Below are 16,898 nucleotides of genomic sequence, written 5' to 3'. Positions count from 1 at the left end.
AATATCACATATTATAATAATATATCTTCCCTCTTCATCTATTAATGCGTTATGACAATGGAAAGCTAAAGTATTCTTGAGACCTAATATAACTCCTCTTTTTTTTTTTTTTCAGCTGAACAGAAGAAAATGTGTGGAAAAGAGGGATTATAAAATCTACGAAAATCATCCTCATTAAGGTGAGCTTCTTGTATGCAGATAATATATGCATTCTATCTTTTTACCTCTGCCCAACATGTAGATCGTTTAAAAGGGCTATTAACCCTTTCATGACCAAGGGTCATTGATGCCCCAATGTCCAGGTCAAAATTTTCAAATCTGACATGCGTCACTTTATGTGGTAATAGCTTTGGAACACTTTTACTTATCCACGCCATTCTGACATTGTTTTCTCGTGACACATTGTACTTCATGATAATCATATATTTGAGTCAATATATTTCACCTTTATTTATGAAAAAATCCCAAATTTACCAAAAATGTGGAAAAATTCACAATTTTCCAAATTTCTATTTCTCTGCTTCTAAAACAGAAAGTCATACCTAATAAAATATTTATTACTTAACATTCCCCATATGTCTACTTTATGTTGGCATCATTTTGGAAATGTCATTTTATTTTTTTAGGACATTAGAAGGCTTAGAAGTTTAGAAGCAATTCTTACAATTTTTTAGAAAATTTCCAAAACCCACTTTTTAAGGACCAGTTCAGGTCTGAAGTCACTTTGTGGGGCTTACATAGTGGAAACCCCCATAAATGACCCCATTGTAGAAACTACACCCCTCAAGTTACTCAAAACTGATTTTACAAACTTTGTTAACCCTTTAGGCGTTCCACAAGAATTAAAGGAAAATGGAGATGAAATTTCTAAATTTCACATTTTTGGCAGATTTTCTTTTTATAAAAAAAAATTCTTTAACACATTGAGGGTTAACAGCCAAACAAAACTCAATATTTATTACCCTGATTCCACGGTTTACATAAACACCCCACATGTGGTCGTAAACTGCTGTACGGGCGCACGGCAGGGCGCAGAAGGTAAGGAATGCCATACGGTTTTTGGAAGGCAGATTGTGCTGGATTGGTTTTCTGAACGCCATATGTTTTTTATTTTTCTGCCGATCGTCTTGTGCAGGGGCTCGTTTTTTGCAGAAAGTGTTGAGGTTTATATTGGTACCATTTTTGGGTACATAGGATTTTTTGATCATTCATTATTACACTTTATGGGGCAAGGTGACGCAAAAATTGGCTGTTTTGGAACAGTTTTCATTTATTTATTTTTACAGCGTTCATCTGAGGAGTTAGGTCATGTGATAGTTTTATAGAGAAGATCGTTACAGACGTGGCAATACCTAATATGTATACTTTTTCTTATTTATTTTAGTTTTACACAATAATAGCATTTCTGAAACCAAAAAAATTATGTTTTAGTGTCTCTATAGTCTGAGAACCATAGCTTTTTCATTTTTTGGGCGATTGTCTTAAATAGGGTATCATTTTTTGTAGAACAAGGTGACGGTTTGATTTGGTACTATTTTGGGGGTCATACGCCTTTTTGATCGCTTGCTGTTGCACTTTTTGTGATGTAAGATGACAAAAATTGCTTTTTTTTTACACAGTTTTTATTTTATTCTTTTATGGTGTTTATCGGACGGGGTCTATCATGTGATATCTTTATAGAGACGGTCGTTACGGACGCGGTGATACCTAATATGTGTCGGTTTTTTATTTTTCATTTTTTTTAGGAAAAAAAAGGCAATTTTTTTATTTAACTTTATTTATTTATTTTTTTATTTTATTTATTTTTTACTTTTTTTTTCACATTTAATTTTTTTGGTCAAGTCCCTCTTGGATCATGAAGATCCAGTGGGGCTGATGGCTGTACTATACTTTGCAATGCTCTTGCATTGCAAAGTGTAATACATTCAGATGCCCTGTAAGTGGCAACAGCGGACGCTTTTGCAAAGCGTCCGGTTGCCAGGGCAACCATCGGGGCTGCCATCGCAGCGCAGCAGCCCCGATGGTGGAGAGAGGGAGCCCCCTCCCTCTATTAACCCCATAGATGCCGCTGCCGCGGCATCTCTGGGGTTACAGCAGAGTGTCAGCATAGAGCTGACACTCTGATGATGGCGGCGGTTCAGGAATGGAGCCGCCGCCATCAAACACAGCAGGGGGACAGACCGAGGGGGGGGGGGCAGCGCTGGAAGGGGGAGCTTGAAATTGTCACGGCCAGCAGGAGGAGGCACTGGAGGACACAAGATGGGGCACAGATGGAGGGGCACTGTGGACATGGAGATGCTGGACAGATCGGCACAGAACGGGTGGCGTCTGCACGGATCGGGGTGGAGGGGGGCTGCACGGATCGGGGGGGGGCACGAGGACACTGATTTCAGGCTCTGATCTGCAGAGCGCAGATCAGAGCCTGAAACCGGCATTTTTTCACTGCCGCGATTCGATTGGTTAGTCTGCACACAGCATACAGGGCAGGGGCAGAAGCTTTAATCCAAGCGCTTTGCAGCTGCCAGAACGTATATATACGTGGTAGCTGCACGGGGTATGTGCAGCTATCACGTATATATACAGATTGCGGTCGTGAAGGGGTTAAGACCCTTAACATTTGCTGAGAATATCTTTATACCCGAGTTAGCCATAATATTAATTCACATAAATGGGGCTAAGTCTGGCTGCGGAAAATATATATGTGTGCAAAAAAACATACATTAGAGTACAATACCCAGAGAGTTATAGAGTGGAAATGGTGGGGAGCAAATTCTTGATTGGTGACATTCAGGCAGTCTGAATTTGAAAGGTTGTCCCCTTGAGTGCAACCTAGAGTAATGTTATTAAGAAGAAAAAGAACATCAACAAATAAAATTAATAAAATTAACATTGGACTAGCAAATGGCCCAACTGGGACCTTAAATGTATTTAAAGCCTTTCCTTTGGATTGGAAGGCGGAAGTAAGTAAATGGATTAGGGAATAAGAGCACTTAGGTGAAAAATGAGCTCTAAAAAATTTAGGGTGTGGAACGGCTACAATGGGAGAGAAAATGAGTAGGAATTACGATGTTGGACAAAGTCATTGCCCTTTGGAAGAGTTCAAGAAGAAGATTTTCCTGCTTTGGTCCATTCTTGAGGTAAATTGGATTGTTTTCTCCGTGAATTATTGGGAGAAGGATCTGAAGCTTTATCTTTGGCGCCCTCTGGTGATATGTTGATGTTCCATCTGGAGAGAGTCTCTGCTGCTTCCTGCGGGGATATTAGCATGTGTGATGAGTTTTGATATCTCACAATCAGCTTTACAGGGTATCCCAATTTGTAAGGGATATTATTGTCCCTCAGTGCTTTGGTATAGCTTTGAAACTCCTTCCTCCTATTAAGTGAAGCTGGGGAGAGATCTGTAAATAGAAGTACATTACGAAATCTTTCTGGAATGTCACTTGTTCCTTCTTAAGCGATCTTCTAGGTCAGCAATTTTCAGTTTAATGGCTGCCAGATCATATTCAATCAAATTGTGGTTATCCACCCGGGAATTATGATCTGTTACAAATTTCTAAATTTTTTCCTCTAAATGCGCAGTTCTCTCTCCTATAGACACTATATCAGCATGTATGGTTGCTATTGTATCTCTAAAATCGCCATGTATGGATCTTTGCAAGTCCATGAGCATCTCCTTCATTACAGACACTGAAATACATGTGTCCTTGCATGGAGAGATATTAATGGCTGCAGGGGGAGTTGTATGGAGGTGTCACTCACCCTTTTTTGTCTCTTTACTTCTTGGCCTGCAGGAGGACTTGAGTTTGTAAAAGAGACAGATCGAGGGGATCGCTGGCCTGAAGCTTCCTCAGGAGATTGCTTCTCTTCTTCTGTGTGGCGGGAGCTGGCGCCATCTTGAGAAACTCCAGCAGCCGGATGAAAGAAGGCCGTCAGCTTCTGGGGCTGTGTGCCTTTCTTTTTCCCCCTAGTCATCATTACTAGGGGTACCGGAGGAGAGTATCGCTCGGGTTCTGTTTGGTAAGTCCAAATAAAGAGCTTTGTGAGGTAGCTGTGAGCCGCAAAACGGGGTTCCACATGGAGCTCAGCTACTATGCGTCCTCTCCTCCCGGCATAAGGCCATGCCCCCTGTGACTGCCCCTTTAACTGTGACTTTCACAGAGACCACCCCTTTAACAGGGACCTTCATAGAGCTCACCCCTTTAACTGTGACTTTCACTGTGACCGCCCCTTTAACTGTGACTTTCACTGTGACCGTCCAATAAACTGTGGCTTTCACTGTGACCGCCCCTTTAACTGTGACTTTCACAGTGACCGCCCCTTTAATGGTTACTTTCACTGTGACTACCCCTTTAACCACCTCCCGACCGCCTAACGCGCCGATGCGTCCGGGAGGTTGTGGGAGATTTCGTCACAGCCGGCCCGCGCATGCGCATCGCGGGCCGGCATTTCGTCGAAAAGTATTTCGTCAGCAACCTGCCGGCCAATGATCGCGGCTGGCAGGTTGCTGATTTTTAAAAAAAACAATCAGAGGCCATATATCAGATCATATTTGTAAATATGATCTGTTATATGGCTGGCCTGCTACTCTGCTGGTTCTTTTCGTCGGTTGGATCCAGCAGAGGAGCAGGCTACACAGTGAGTACACCAAACACCTCATACTAGCCCCAGATCACCCCCCTGAACCCCTATTAACCCTTTGATCACCCCTGTCAATCGCTAGTGAAAGGAAAAAAGTGATCAGTGCAAACTGTCACATTTTTTTTTCACTGGTATTGACCGTTAGGTTTTAGGTATAGTTTAGGCCCCTTGGTTAGGTAGTTTAGGGATCAGTTAGCGCCCAGCCCACCGCACCGCAGTCCGTTATTCGCTGATTAGCGTATCGCTAATCAGCATTTGTACTTTTATAGTATCTGGAAGTGATCAAAACTGATCACGGTCAGATCTATAATTGTATTAGTGTCACTTTAGGTTCGCCCTCCACCCAAAACGCAGTGTTTGCCTGATCAGGCCTGATCGGTCGCCCACACGTGCGTTCACCCACGCCCGCCCCACCGCAGTGACAAAAAATATTTTTTTTTGATCACTGCACATTCACTTTACACGCGCTACGGCGATAAAAAAAATCAGTTTTGATATTTTTTATCAACCGCAGCCTCCGGTACTTCGCTAGCCTCCCATTTGTAAGACAGGCTTGCTTTTTTTTCTTGGGTAGTCTCAGGGAATACCCCTAAATTTAGTTGCCCACATGTCAAACAGGGGGTATTCTTCTGAAGAGGCCTACAGGCTTCTGACCCAGTCGGATGAGGAATGGGAACCCTCATCTGATGAATCTAGCGGGTCAGAATACGAACCTGTAGAAAGCAGTGGCTCTCTGACCCAAAGTTTGGACGAGGAGGCTGAGGTCCCTGATAGCTCCAGGCGTACCTGGCCCTGTGTCGCTAGACCGCAGGTTGCGCAGGATCCGCTTCAAGAGCAGCAGAGTGGGGCTGGTGCTGTCGGATTACGTGGTGAGGCATACACCAGCAGCCCAGCCCTTCCTGGACCTAGTACCAGCACTGCCGTAGAACATGGTGAAGTAGCGAGCACCAGAAGGGCAGTTGAAGCTGGTACGGTGGCACGTGCAGTAGTGACCCCGTCGCAGCCACCGCAAAGACGTGCCCGTAGAGCCCCTAGAATCCCTGAGGTGCTGGCAAACCCTGATTGGCAGTCCCCAACTTCAGCCGCACCTGTAGTTCCCCCTTTCACCGCCCAGTCTGGAGTTCGGGTTGAGACAGGTCAGATCGGTTCGGCCCTGGGATTTTTTGAGCTGTTCTTGACTGCGGAGCTCTTAGACTTAGTTGTGGCAGAGACAAACCGGTATGCCACACAATTTATAACCGCTAACCCGGGAAGCTTTTATGCCCAGGCTTTTCGGTGGAAACCAGTCCAAGTTTCCGAAATTAAAACTTTTTTGGGCCTCCTCCTCAACATGGGTCTAACTAAAAAGCATGAATTGCGGTCATATTGGTCCACGAACCCAATTCATCACATGCCCATGTTCTCTGCTGCTATGTCCAGGACACGATTTGATACCATCCTGCGTTTCCTGCACTTTAGTGATAACAGCACCTCCCGTCCCAGAGGCCACCCTGCTTTTGACCGGCTCCACAAAATTCGGCCCCTCATAGACCATTTCAACCTGAAATTTGCAGATATGTATACCCCAGAGCAAAACATCTGCGTAGACGAGTCCATGATACATTTTACCGGGCGCCTTGGCTTCAAACAATACATCCCAAGCAAGCACGCCCGGTATGGGGTCAAATTGTATAAGCTCTGTGAAAGGGCCACAGGCTATACACACAAATTTCATGTCTATGAGGGAAAAGATCAGATCCTGGAGCCGGTCGGTTGCCCTGACTACCTGGGGAGCAGTAGGAAGATAGTCTGGGACTTGGTGTCACCCTTATTCGGCAAGGGGTACCATCTTTATGTGGATAATTTCTACACAAGTGTGGCCCTCTTTAGGCATTTGTTTCTAGAACGGATTGGCGCCTGTGGTACCGCGCGAACTAGTCGCGCGGGCTTCCCCCAACGGCTCGTTAGCACCCGTCTTGCAAGGGGGCAGAGGGCCGCACTGTGTAACGAAGAACTGCTCGCGGTGAAATGGAGAGACAAGCGTGACGTTTACATGCTCTCCTCCATTCACGCAGACACGACAATACAAATTGAGCGAGCAACCCGTGTCATTGAAAAGCCCCTCTCAGTCCACGACTATAACCTTCACATGGGAGGGGTGGACTTCAATGATCAGATGTTGTCTCCGTATTTAGTTTCCCGCAGAACCAGACGCTGGTATAAGAAGGTGTCTATATTTAATTCAATTGGCTCTGTATAATAGTTTTGTTCTCTACAGTAAGGCTGGGAGAACTGGATCATTCCTCAAATTTCAGGAAGAGATCATCGAGAACCTCCTGTACCCAGGAGGTTCCGTGGCCCCATCCACCAGTGTAGTTAGCCGTCTACACGAGCGACATTTCCCCAATGTCGTTGCTGGTACCTCAACCCACCCGTCACCCCGAAAAAGATGTCGTGTCTGTAGCAGGAGTGGAATAAGGCGTGACACCCGCTATTTCTGTCCTGACTGTCCTGACCACCCTGCCCTATGCTTAGGGGAGTGTTTCTGGAAGTACCACACACAGGTACACCTAGCATAGGGATCATCTCACCAGGACAGGCACACAGGGCTATTAGGGCCCATTCACTCACACAGCTGCTGCAAACGTCTCCTTTCACCTGGGACAAAGTGCATAACGCACTTCGCCACATCTTTGGGCGATTTGCGCTTTGCACATTGACCCATGGGGAAGGAGAGGTTTGTTCTATAAAGGTAAAAAAACAAAAAAACAAAAAAAAACACCAGTAAGCAAACAGGTTAATGTTTAGTTCAAAAAGTTAAAGTTTACATGTTCTGTTCCAAAGTTAATAAAATTATTGCGTTGCGGCCTGGTTTTTTCTTTTTTTTTTTTTCTTTTTTTACCTTCCAGGTGGACCAACCGATCGACTAGCTGCAGCACTGATGTGCATTCTGACAGAAGCATTGCGCTGCTGTCATATTACACGCAAGTCGGTGTATGCGGCGCTGCAAGACGAGATTTCTCCTCTGCAGTAACAGATACGTTTGCCGAGGCATACAAGCTGAGGAGGAGGCGGCGTTCCTATGCTTTGGCAAACACTTTGTATGTAAAAAAAATAAATAAAAAATCCCGGCAATGATTTATTCATCCACATCGATTGATGTGAATGGAGAAATCTGGTTTGCCAGGGCATACGAGCTAAGTGGGTATGGATGTTGGGCGGAGCTCCTATGTCCTGGCAGACGCCTTTCCCCTCCTTTTTTTTTTTTTGGGCACAGATTTTTTCATCCACATTGATCGATGCGAATGAAGAAATCTGTGCCGTTCATTTTTTTCTTTCAGCCCAGAGGCTGAACGGAAAAAATAAAATCTCATTACCTGTATGCTCAATATAAGGAGAATAGCAGAAACTCCTAATGCTGGCCATACATGTAATGATTGCGGAGACCCTCAAATGCCAGGGCAGTACAAACACCCCACAACTGACCCCATTTTGGAAAGAAGACACCCCAAGGTATTCGCTGAGGGGCATATTGAGTCCATGAAAGATTTAAATTTTTGTCCTAAGCTAGCAGAAAGTGAGACTTTGTGAGAAAAAACTAAAAAAATCAATTTCCGCTAACTTATGCCAAAAAAATACATTTCTATGAACTCGCCATGCCCCTCATTGAATACCTTGGGGTGTCTTCTTTCCAAAGTGGGGTCACATGTGGGGTATTTATACTGCCCTGGCGTTTTAGGGGCCCTAAAGCGTGAGAAGAAGTCTGGGATCCAAATGTCTAAAAATGCCCTCCTAAAAGGAATTTGGGCACTTTTGCAGCCTAGATGCACAAAAGTGTCACACATCTGGTATCGCCATACTCAGGAGAAGCTGGGGAATGTGTTTTGGGGTGTCATTTTACATATACCCATGCTGGGTGAGATAAATATCTTGGTCAAATGCCAACTTTGTATAAAAAAAATGGGAAAAGTTGTCTTTTGCCAAGATATTTCTCTCACCCAGCATGGGTATATGTAAAATGACACCACAAAACACATTCCCCAACTTCTCCTGAGTACAGCGATACCAGATGTGTGACACTTTTTTGCAGCCAAGGTGGGCAAAGGGGCACATATTCCAAAGTGCACCTTTCGGATTTCGCAGGCCATTTTTTACACATTTTGATTGCAAAGTACTTCTCACACATTTGGGCCCCTAAATTGCCAGGGCAGTATAACTACGCCACAAGTGACCCCATTTTGGAAAGAAGACACCCCAAGGTATTCTGTGAGGGGCATGGCGAGTTCCTAGAATTTTTTATTTTTTGTCGCAAGTTAGTGGAATATGAGACTTTGTAAGGAAAAAAAAAATATTAAAATCATCATTTTCCGCTAACTTGTGACAAAAAATTAAAAGTTCTAGGAACTCGCCATGCTCCTCACGGAATACCTTGGGGTGTCTTCTTTCCAAAATGGGGTCACTTGTGGCGTAGTTATACTGCCCTGGCAATTTAGGGGCCCAAATGTGTGAGAAGTACTTTGCAATCAAAATGTGTAAAAAATGGCCTGCGAAATCCGAAAGGTGCACTTTGGAATATGTGCCCCTTTGCCCACCTTGGCTGCAAAAAAGTGTCACACATCTGGTATCGCCGTACTCAGGAGAATTTGGGGAATGTGTTTTGTGGTGTCATTTTACATATACCCATGCTGGGTGAGAAAAATATCTTGTCAAATGCCAACTTTGTATAAAAAAAATGGGAAAAGTTGTCTTTTGCCAAGATATTTCTCTCACCCAGCATGGGTATATGTAAAATGACACCACAAAACACATTCCCCAAATTCTCCTGAGTACGGCGATACCAGATGTGTGACACTTTTTTGCAGCCAAGGTGGGCAAAGGGGCACATATTCCAAAGAGCACCTTTCGGATTTTGCAGGCCATTTTTTACACATTTTGATTGCAAAGTACTTCTCACACATTTGGGCCCCTAAATTGCCAGGGCAGTATAACTACGCCACAAGTGACCCCATTTTGGAAAGAAGACACCCCAAGGTATTCCGTGAGGGGCATGGCGAGTTCCTAGAATTTTTTATTTTTTGTCGCAAGTTAGTGGAATATGAGACATTGTAAGAAAAAAAAAAATCATCATTTTCTGCTAACTTGTGACAAAAAATTAAAAATTCTAGGACCTTCCCATGCCCCTCATGGAATACCTTGGGGTGTCTTCTTTCCAAAATGGGGTCACTTGTGGGGTAGTTATACTGCCCTGGCAATTTAGGGGCCCAAATGTGTGAGAAGTACTTTGCAATCAAAATGTGTAAAAAATGGCCTGCAAAATCCGAAAGGTGCTCTTTGGAATATGTGCCCCTTTGCCCACCTTGGCTGCAAAAAAGTGTCACACATCTGGTATCGCCGTACTCAGGAGAATTTGGGGAATGTGTTTTGTGGTGTCATTTTACATATACCCATGCTGGGTGAGAAAAATATCTTGTCAAATGCCAACTTTGTATAAAAAAAATGGGAAAAGTTGTCTTTTGCCAAGATATTTCTCTCACCCAGCATGGTTATATGTAAAATGACACCACAAAACACATTCCCCAACTTCTCCTGAGTACGGCGATACCAGATGTGCGACACTTTTTTGCAGCCTAGGTGGGCAAAGGGACCCACATTCCAAAGTGCACCTTTCGGATTTCACCGGTCATTTTTTACAGATTTTGATTGCAAAGTACTTCTCACACATATGGGCCCCTAAATTACCAGGGCAGTATAACTACGCCACAAGTGACACAATTTTGGAAAGAAGACACCCCAAGGTATTCCGTGAGGGGCATGGTGAGTTCCTAGAATTTTTAATTTTTGGTCGCAAGTTAGTGGAATATGAGACTTTGTAAGGAAAAAAATGAAATTAAAAAAATCATCATTTTTTGCTAACTTCTGACAAAAAATAAAAAGTTCTATGAACTCACTATGCCCATCAGCGAATACCTTAGGGTGTCTACTTTCCGAAATGGTGTCATTTGTGGGTTTTTTCTACTGTTTGGGCATTGTAGAACCTCAGGAATCATGACAGGTGCTCAGAAAGTCAGAGCTGTTTCAAAAAGCGGAAATTCACATTTTTGTACCATAGTGTGTAAACGCTATAACTTTTACCCAAACCATTTTTTTTTATCAAAGACATGTAGAACAATAAATTTGGCTAAAAATTTATATATGGATGTCTTTTTTTTTTGCAAAATTTTACAGCTGAAAGTGAAAAATGTCATTTTTTTGCAAAAAAATCGTTACATTTTGATTAATAACAAAAAAAGTAAAAATGTCAGCAGCAATAAAATACCACCAAATGAAAGCTCTATTAGTGAGAAGAAAAGGAGGTAAAATTCATTTGGGTGGTAAGTTGCATGACCGAGCGATAAACGGTGAAAGTAGTGTAGTGCAGAAGTGTAAAAAGTGGCCTGGTCATGAAGGGGGTTTCAGCTAGCGGGGATGAAGTGGTTAACTGGTTAACTTTGACTTTCACTGTGACCGCCCCATTAACAGTGACTTTCACAGTGACCGCCCCTTAAACTGTGACTTTCACTGTCACAGCCCCTTTAACTGTGACTTTCACAGTGACCGCCCCTTTAAGTGTGACTTTCACTGTGACCGCCCCATTAACTGTGACTTTCATGGTGACCGCCCCTTTAACTGTGACTTTCACTGTGACCGCCCCTTTAACTGTGACTTTCACTGTGACCGTCCCTTTAATTGTGACTTTCACAGTGACCACCCCTTTAACTATGGCTTTCTCTGTGACTGCCCCTTTAACTGTGACTTTCACTGTGACCGCCCCTTTAACTGTAACTTTCACAGTAGCCGTCCCTTTAACTGTGACTTTTATAGTGACCGCCCCTTTAACTTTGACTTTCACTGTGACTGCCCCTTTAACTGTGACTTTCACTGTGACTGCCCTTTTAACTGTGACCGCCCCTATAACTGTGACTTTCACTGTTTTCACCCCTTTAACTGTGACTTTCACAGTGACCGCCCCTTTAACTCTGATTTTCACTTTTAACTGTGACTTTCACTGTGACCGCCCCATTAACTGTGTCTTTCACAGTGACCGCCCCTTTTTAGCAGTAAAGAAATATGGCTGGGTTGTTATGGAAACCTGGAGTAAAACTGTGTTTATGGCAGTTGGGCTTTGAAGAGAATGAATTGCAGGCTTGTATTTGTTTTTATTTTATTTTTTGGGAATATCTCAGTAACGGTATGTCATAGAGAGCTGATACCCGGTCTAAAGCCTTCCCGGACACCTGATGTACCTGTGTGCCAAATTTGGTGAAGATCGGTCTAGTCGTTTGGTCGTGCATAAAGAACGTCTACACAGACAGACAGAAACTCATATATATATATATATATATATATATGAGATGGATAAACCAATATGAAGTTATGATGCTACTTAAAAGGTGAACACTGCACCTGTTTGAAATTGTCCTGTAAAGTATAGAAATAAAAAGTTATAAATTAAGTATTTTTTCAAATGTACTTTGTGTGATTGTGCTGAATACTATTATCATTGATAAGCTAAGACAGAATATAATATTCCAATATATTTATAAATATACATTTAAAAAATAATATTTTATATTACATTAGTATTATAATGAATTATCATGTAATAGTGAGGAAAATCAAAATACAGCTAAAATAACTATTTTATATGTTACATATAATGAAATTTAAAAATAAATGTATTATTTAAAGCTACAGAGAGATTTATCAATCCTATGAACTATACTTTTTGTTAACAAATAATTGGTAATATTGTTATAATATTTATATTTTAGAACACTTTGTGTATTCCAATTATTTGATTTCTTTTGAAAATAATTTCTTTTTTTAAGTTGATGATGATGATAGAATGCTTTTACAGTTATAAAATAAAATATTTCAGAATTTGACATTAGTATTTAGTTTAGATTAAAACAGCAAATTTAGGGATAACAATAAGATGACACAGATGTTTGTATTAGGTGCAGTATACTATCTTTCTAAAGAGTAGTTCGCTCAGCATTTGCAGAATAAGAATAAAATGTCTTTATTTCATCCCAGGATATAAACAAGTTAAATACATTGTGTCAACTGGTTTCAGGCAGAGGAAATGGCATAATACATGAAAGACAAAAATAGTTTAAATGCAGAAAGCAATGGAGAACAACACTTTGGAAAATATGGTATGGAACAGTGGACTGTACCTGTGAAGGAATATGGAAGAAAGCCCCGAAAAAAATTAATAGCATAATAGAGCCACAGTATGTAAAGGGTGTATCTCACACGTACAGATGCAAACTAGGCCTAAATTAAATATTTTTGCCCAAAAGGGGTTTTTATTAATAGCAGAATAGAACCACAGTATGTAAAGGGTGTATCTCACACGTACAGATGCAGACTAGGCCGCAATTAAAGATTTTTGTCCAAAATTTGTGTTTTATTAATAGCAGAATAGAACCACAGTATGTAAAGGGTGTATCTCACATGTACAGATCCAGACTAGGCCGTAGTTAAAGATTTTTACGAAAAGGGGTGTTTTATTAATAGCAGAATAGAACCACAGTATTTAAAATGTGTATCTCACAATGACATATGCCGCAAAGGCTGCACAAGTTTTTTGCACAAAATGATTGTTTTTTAACACCTTAAGGACTCAGCCCTATTTAACCTTAAGGAGTTTTTCTGAGATTGATTTTTCTACCATTCTGAGATTGTTTTTTCGTCACATATTGTACTTCATGACACTGGTAAAATGAAGTAAAAAATAATTATTTTTTTTGCATAAAATTACCTAATTTGCCCAAAATTTTGAAAGATTTGAAAATTTAAAAGTTTCAGTTTCTCTACTTCTGTAATACATAGTAATACCCCCAAAAATTGTGATGACTTTACATTCCCCATATGTCTACTTCATGTTTGAATTATTTTTGGAATTATATTTTATTTTTTGGGGATGTTACAAGGCTTAGAAGTTTAGAAGCATATCTTGACATTTTTCAGAAATTTACAAAAACCCAATTTTTAGGGACCACTACAGGTCTGAAGTCACTTTACGAGGCTTACATAATAGAAACCACGCCACAATGACCCCATTCTATAAACTACACCCCTCAAGGTATTCAAAACTGATTTTACAAACTTCGTTAACCCTTTAGGTGTTGCACAAGAGTTATTGTCAAATGGGGATGAAATTTGAGAATTAAATTTTTTTGCCTAATTTTCCATTTTAACCCATTTTTTTCACTAGCAAAGCAAGGGTTAACAGCCAAGCCCCCCTGAAGCCCCCTTGATGCACCCCTAGAGTAGAAACTCCAAAAAAGTTACCCCATTTTAGAAACTACGGGATAGGGTGGCAGTTTTGTTGGTACTAGTTTAGGTTACATATGATTTTTGGTTGCTCTATATTACACTTTTTGTGCGGCAAGGTAACAAGAAATTGCTTTTTTGCCTTGTTTTTCTTTGTCATTTACAACATTCATCTGACAGGTTAGATCATGTGGTAATTTTATAGAGCAGGTTGTCATGGACGCGGTGATACCTAATATGTATACAATTTATTTTTATTTATGTAACTTTTATACAATGACTTCATTTTTAAAACCCCAAAAATGTTTTAGTGTCTCCATAGTCTAAGAGCCATCGTTTTTTCAGTTTTTGGGCGATTATCTTAAGTAGGGTCTCATTTTTTGCGGGATGAGATGATGGTTTGATTGGCACTATTTTGGGGTGCATATGACTTTTTTATCGCTTGCTATTACACTTTTTGTGACATAAGATGACAAAAAATTGCTGTTTTTACAGAGTTTTTATTTAAATTTTTTTACGGTGGTCACCTGTGGGGTTGGGTCATGTGATATTGTTATAGAGCTGGTCGATACAAACGCGGCGATACCTAATATGTATACTTTATTTTTATTTATGTAAGTTTTACACAATAATTTCATTTTTGAAACAATAAAAATCATGTTTTAGTGTTTCCATAGTCTAAGAGCCATAGTTTTTTTCAGTTTTTGGGTGATTATCTTGGGTAGGGTATGATTTTTGCGGGATGAGATGACGGTTTGATTGGTACTATTTTGGCGTACATGTGACTTTTTTGATCACTTTTATTACCTTTTTTGGGAAGTAAGTTGGGCAAAATTTCTATTTTCTCATAGTTTATATTTTTTTTTTATGGCGTTCACTGTGCGGGGAAAGTAACATGACCGTTTCAGGTCGTTACGGACCTAATATGTGTAGTGTATTTTATTTTTTTAATTTTTATTCAGTGATAAATGTGTTTTTTTTTATCTTAACTTTTTTTTTACTTTTTTTTTTACCCAGACCCACTTGGTTCTTGAAGATCCAGTGGGTATGATGTCTGTATAATACAGTACAGTACACTATATAGTGTTTTGTACTGTATTTTACTTACACTTTGTCTGAACAGATCTATGCCTTTAGCACAGATCTGTTCAGCACCATGGACAGCAGGATGCCTGGGAAGGCGTCCTGTTGCCATGGGAACCTTCTCCGTCTGCTCAGTTGTGGCCACAACTTTGCAGACAGGGAAGGGTAAGGAGGGGGGCTCCCTACCTCTGTCACCCCATCCAACTGGGGGCTGCAAAGGCACAGCAGCCCCCCGATGGGAGAGGGAGGGAGCTCCCTGACAGTTAACCTTTTCCATACAGTGGTCCGTACGGACCGCGGTATGGAAAGGGTTAAACGGCTGACATCTGCACAGATGTCAGCCATTTATACCAGAGTGTCAGCAATATGCTGACACTCTGGTATAACCAAAATCGATATTTTAGGCACACTAAAGTTTCTGATCCCCGCGGTCAGGGACCGCAGGGATCAGAAACTGCAGAAAGCGCAGCAAACCACAGGTCTGAATTGACCTGCGGTTTGCGGCGATGGCTGATACGGGGGGGTCACATGACCCCCCCCTCCTGGCATTGTGACAGGATGCCGGCTGAATGATTTTAGCCGGCATCCTGTTCGGATTAACCCCCGGGGCGCCGGAATCGCGATTTAAACTTAGGACATACCGGTACGGGAAATAGGGCATACCGGTACGCCCTAAGTCCTTAAGGGGTTAAATAGCAGAATAGAACCATAGTATTTAAAGGGTGTATCTCACACATACAGATGTAGACTAAGCCGTCATTAAAGTTTTTTGCCCAAAATTGATGTTTTTTTAATAGCAGAATAGAACCACAGTATGCAAAGGGTATATCTCACACGCACAGATGCAGACTAGGCTGCAATTAAAGTATTTTGCCCAAAATGGGTGTTTAATTAATAGCAGAATAGAACCACAGTATTTAAAGGGTGTATCTCGCACAAACAGATGTAGACTAGGCCGCAATTAAAGATTTTTTCCCAAAATGGGTGTTTTATCAATAGCAGAATAGAACCACAGTATGTAAAGGGGATATCTCACATGTACAGATGCAGACTAGGCTGCAATTAAAGATTTTTGCCCAAAATGGGTGTTTTTCTAATAGCAGAATAGAACCACAGTATCTAAAGGGTGTATATCACAATATTCAGCCAAGGTCTGCAAAATTTAGTTTTTTGCCCAAAATGGCTGTTTTTTTTTTATAACAGAATATGACAGCAGTATATAACGCTTGAATTTCACACGTGCAGATGCAGCAAGGGCTGTAAAATTTTGTATTTTGCCCAAAAAGGGTGTTTTATTAATAGCAGAATAGAACCACAGTATCTAAAGTGTGTATCTCACACTTACAGATTCAGACTAGGCCGCAATTAAAGATTTTTGCCAGAAAAAGTTTTTTTATTAATTGCAGAATAAAACCACAGTATCTAAAGGGTGTATCTCACAATGCCATATGCAGCAAAGGCTGCAAAATGTTGTTTTTTGCCCAAAATGGCTGTTTTTTTAATAACAGAATATGACAGCAGTATATAACGCTTGAATTTCACATGTGCAGATGCAGAAAGGGCTGCAAGATTGTGTATTTTGCCCAAAAAGGGTGTTTTTTATAACCTAGAAAATTATAGTTGTATTTCTAGCTTAAATTGCACACTGACTAATGCGGCAGAGACCCAAAATGAAAGTTATTGCCAAAAATTGGTTGTTTTTTCAAAGCAAGAAAGTTATTTAAGTATTTAAAACTTGTTTTTAACAATCAGAGATGCAGCAAGGGCTGCAATATTAAGTATTTTGCCCAAAAAGGGTGTTTTTTTACTAACATAATATGACAGTTGTATATAACGCTTTAATTTCACATGTGCAGATGCACCAAAAGGGTGTTTTT

This window comes from Bufo gargarizans, chromosome 2 (assembly GCF_014858855.1).
Source record: "Bufo gargarizans isolate SCDJY-AF-19 chromosome 2, ASM1485885v1, whole genome shotgun sequence".
In the NCBI taxonomy this organism is placed as follows: Eukaryota; Metazoa; Chordata; class Amphibia; order Anura; family Bufonidae; genus Bufo; species Bufo gargarizans.
Note: the sequence above shows the minus strand (reverse complement) of the source record.